This window comes from Erythranthe guttata, chromosome 3 (assembly GCF_056151865.1).
Source record: "Erythranthe guttata isolate IM_541 chromosome 3, IM_541, whole genome shotgun sequence".
NCBI lineage: Eukaryota > Viridiplantae > Streptophyta > Magnoliopsida > Lamiales > Phrymaceae > Erythranthe > Erythranthe guttata.
Window position 1 is genome coordinate 6,687,757 of NC_142535.1, and position 4,988 is coordinate 6,692,744.

Genomic DNA, 4,988 nt, shown 5'->3' on the forward strand with positions numbered 1-4,988 from the left:
TTTATGTTTATATTTAATTCTCGTTGATTCAAGCATGTTGGTTCTTGGGAATTCGTATGTATGTACGATAAAATTTCTAACAAGTGGTATCAGAGCCACCATGTCTTGAATTATCGGGGATATTATGTTTGTCATATTTCATTATTTCGAAGTTATGCGAAATATGATTTTGTGGATTCAATTCTGAAAAATTATGGTCCGATTATGAACTTCGAATTGTGTTATGTTATGTGACAATTTCTTGATTTGTTAAAATTCATCCGGCCTGTTGTTTGTTAATTGTTTAATTAATTTAAGAATTGTGTTTTTTAATTGCTGAATGACAAATCTGGAAATTGGGTTGTTTATGTGAATCTGAATCTCGATTTTCAATACGATTCTACAAGAATCTTTTAACAGTTGTTGTATGATAAATTCACTTTTTGGGTTGATTAATTTCAAATTTAAGGTTAAATTATTTGGTTTCAATCCAATGGGTTGAAGAATTAAGTTTTACGGCACAAATCTGAAATTCAATCGATTCGATGGTGAGGGTGGCTGCTGTTTAGGTCTTCCCGGCGGAGCCACCCCTAAGGACCCACCACGGTTAATCCTTAACCAGCCCTCCATGTCCATCATCCATTTTGGATCGCCGGCGGTGGACTCCGCCGCGTAGACATGAGCCAGAATTTGGTATTTTCTGGCGACGGTGGTGTTGATTGGCTGTAAAGTTTAAAGGAGATTTAGGTGGTGACGGCGGGTCTGCAAGAAGAAGGCAATTGGCTTTAATGAATTTTTTGGGAAATTGCAATTGGGTCCCAGATTTAGGGTTTCTGTAATTTCAAATTTGGTCCCCTAATTTAAGTTTGAGATATTTAGCAATATTTCAATTTGGCCCATATTTTGGTTATTCCTGATTTTCAGCCGGGGTCAATTTGAAATAATGAAAAATCTGTATTACAGCCCTCAAGCTTTCGAAAACTGCATTTCAGTCCCCACTTTTAATGTTTCTTCCAAAACAGTCATATATTTTTCGAAAATATATTATGAATCTCAAATTAAGTATTTCTTAATCTTAGATCCCTTTTCACTCAAAGGCTTTTCTTTCAAAATTTCAATTCAGTCCTTTAAGTTGAAAGATTTTCTGGTTTTGGGGCAAGGGTAATTTTTAAGGAATAAAAAGTTAATTTAAGGTTTTGGGGCCGTTTAAAATATTTCAATTATTTTGAGGGACCGAACTAATATGTGAATTCTTTTAAATTCTTTTGAGGTTTTTTGTTTGGTCAATAAAGTGAAATTCATTTTGAATTTCAAATTCGGTTTTCTAAGGCTAATTTGGGGAATTTTCAGATGATAAAGTTTATGCCGTTTAGACTTAATTTTTTTTTTTTTTTTTTTTTTAGTAATGGGTCAAAATTAAGGATACAAATTAATTTTTAATAAGCTTCTGATCCATTGTCATTTCATCGTTGTTGAGTCAAAATATGGATAGTGGTTATTATTAACCAAATAAGGATTGACTTTTTCGATATTTGACTCAAGGCTTTTATTTAAGTCTAATTATATGTTTATTAATTTAGTTCCAATCCATATAAGGTTAGATTTATTGGTTAAAAGTTTATTTTGGCCACTAAATCTAAATAAGATTGAATTGTGAGCCCCACATCATTTTTTGGCTCAAATTCAAAATAAAGATGGATTCGATGTTGTCAATTCATACTCATTTTTATGAATAGCCATATTACTGAGTTTGATTCGAAAACAATACAGTGAGGCAACCTTAGTGTTGGATACAACCTGTTAGCGCTTAGGTGATGTCATTAGAGCCTTGGCGTTCAACAACAACGACTTTAAATTTCTAAATAATTTTTTGGGTACATCTAATGACTTGTTATTAAGTTGTCTGACTTTTAAGATAACTGATTGAAGCATGAAGCCACCAAAGTGACCTCTCTGTGGAGATTAGCTTATTCAGAATGTTAAGATGTTATGTATATGTGAATTCATGCGAATATTTTATTATACCCAAAGGTAGGTTGATATTTGGCCGAACCACATATGCAACTGTGGTAATAAGTGCGTGACAATTGTTAAGTTTCCATGTGAATAATAAGTGACATCCAAAGATGGGCTCATTATTTGACAGGATTTATCGTCAGCACTTGATTACTACAACGAGAGTGCCACTTACAGTTAATATTATTGTCCAAAGACATGATATTAATGTTGTGCTAGGCATCTTGAGATGTACTCCATAATTATTTAAAATTGAAAAGTCACATTTGGATTATAATGTGAGTATATTGGTTTTATTTACGTTCTCTATTTAATTTATTTATATGCTTACACATTATCTGCCTATAACACTTTGTGCTTAATTGCACAAATATTTTTTATTATTACCTATTATGGTGCATAGATCTTGAATTTGTTTTTGGATAGAACAATAGAAGAACCTAGAGTATATCGTCGTTCTATTTATAAAATTTAAGATCATTAGGTGCATCCATTTTAAATAATTTTTTGGGGGCATAAGGTTTAATTTGGGGCTACGTACTAGAAGGTTCCTTAAAGATAGTAAGGATACGTTTTATTTTAAAACGATAAAGTTGCAACAAATTAGATTTTGATATCTATTGTTTAAATAAGGTATAAAGAAAAGGAACATAAGTAAGCATATTAAGTAATAGTCTAATCTCATTTTGAGTTATAGCACTTCAGTTAGTGTGGTTTCGCTGACTTGAAAGTGAATATGGTTTAATTTATTTTTCTACGTGAATGGTCAATATAAGGTTTGTTGTAAAACATAAATAATAAAACTTTGACCGTTCACACGAAGAATAAATAATTAAGGGAGAAAAGACTAAGCTAATTTGACTAGTACATCTTAAGATAAATCATTATAATTGCAGTTTACATCTGAGGTACGTTGAATAACGTAATTATGCTTGTTTCTCACTTTAATCTTTTCTAAAATATATTTTGAGTTTGTACCTAGACACATTTAGTGAATAGATCCTGGGTTACACTGTTCACATAAATGTGTATATAAAGGGTTATTCACATAACCAACATTTAATTGATGTTGAAAGATATACATCTATAGAGGTTATGTAAGATTTGGGATTGAGACTATGAGGACTCTTAGATTTTCTTTTGAATTATGAAATAGACATTTGGTACCGTCATTAGATGGATTTAGATTTTCTCTTGAACAAATTTAGTTAATTTGTTCATTTGAAAACATTAAGTTTGGTATATTTCATAATTCAAAATTAGACCTATAATTTAAATAAAAGTCTCATACAGTAAAATCTTGCATAAGCAATTTAAAATGGTACAAAATTCAAGAATAGAACATTCAATGACATTCAAGGAAGTATGATAAGTCATTGTTCTTCACTAAGGTATATTTAGGAGAAACATTAAGTGCTGCAGTATGTTATGTTTTAAAAGGGGAAATTTAAAATATTTTAAGGATGTTGAGTATGAGGGGAGAAATTTAGATTATAGACATTGTCTTTAAAGATAAGTCAATTCGATTCCTAATACTGCTTTTGACAATGTACATGTCTTTATACTTGTCATTGTTTGAAAAGTAGATTTGGACATTTGATAAGACAATGTTGAACAATTCCCCAATCAAGTCTTGATAATTGTTACTTAAAGAGCAAACTCAACAACCTTAAAATAATAAAGCATTAAAGATGAGTTGAAATTTAGAATGACAAGACATTAGGATCTTATCGAAATGCCATAAGGTGTGAATTTCTTTGGTTACAAATAATTGAGACCAAATGTAATTCAAATGGGCAATATTGAAAGATATATGATACGTTTAGTCATTAAAGATTTCACTCATATCGACTCTATTAAGAAATTTATGGACACAAGGAATATGTTTCTCAAATGGTAACGTTTATGGAACAATAAAGTGCAACCATAAAATCTTAATATTTAAAGATTTGAAGGATATTGATTGCAAACTAAAGTAGTCCATTAATGAAATTAAAATTCCCGTTAATGATGTTACATTCCTAAGCTAATTATCTCATATGTACTTTGAGATAAATAAAGTTAATGATTGTACATACACAAGGATCAGTGGGAGATAATCTCACAACAAAGGAGACTTGTTTAGTCTCAATTCAATGCCCAATAAATATTTTATGTAAAAGAATGTACATATTCGGTTAAGGTGTGCATAAAGTTAGGCAGGTATTTGAATAACCCTATAAAGTGGATCATTTAGCAAAGCAGCCAAATGGGTTATACAGTAATTATAGGGAATGTAAGTTATATATATATGCTCATTTATCAAAATCAGATATTTTGGGAGATCGTGTGGTTTATTCATGATTTTGATTTTTATGATGCGTATAAAGTATAGATCCATTTTGGTTAATGTAAACCTAAGTGATTGAGCTATTTTGACATGGGTGTTAAGCAAACACTTTAAGCTCTGTTCACGATGGTTAAGAATTTATGGTAATTTTTTGGCATTTTTTTTAATATAGCTATAAACACTTGTCATTAGGCTGCACATGTTGATTTGTATTAAAGTTATACGGTGACAATATTTAACAGCTATACTTTCGAACAACAACAAGAGCTTGTGAAAGTTCTTTGTTGTTAAAGGTACAAAGTGAACAGTACATAGAGCATATTAAGATAAACTCCACAATTGCGGATCCGCTTACTAAAGGATTAACACATAAGGTATTCATGAGCATTGCTCATGTAGGTGTTATATCATTTAAGGATATTTTGGTTCAGTGGGAGTTTGTATGTATGTGTACATATAAATACATTTTGGTAGCTCTATGATATGTTTGGACACAATTTTGTGTATTTGGTTTTCTGCAGAAATAAAGTATTTGGCTACACTTTGTACAATTATGTAAAGATTTGGTCTCAATAAAGTTTAAAGTAGGACCAGTTGGAAATAGGCATGTTAAGATCACATTATATGTAATTTCCATGCTACACACCATAATTTGATCTATGTC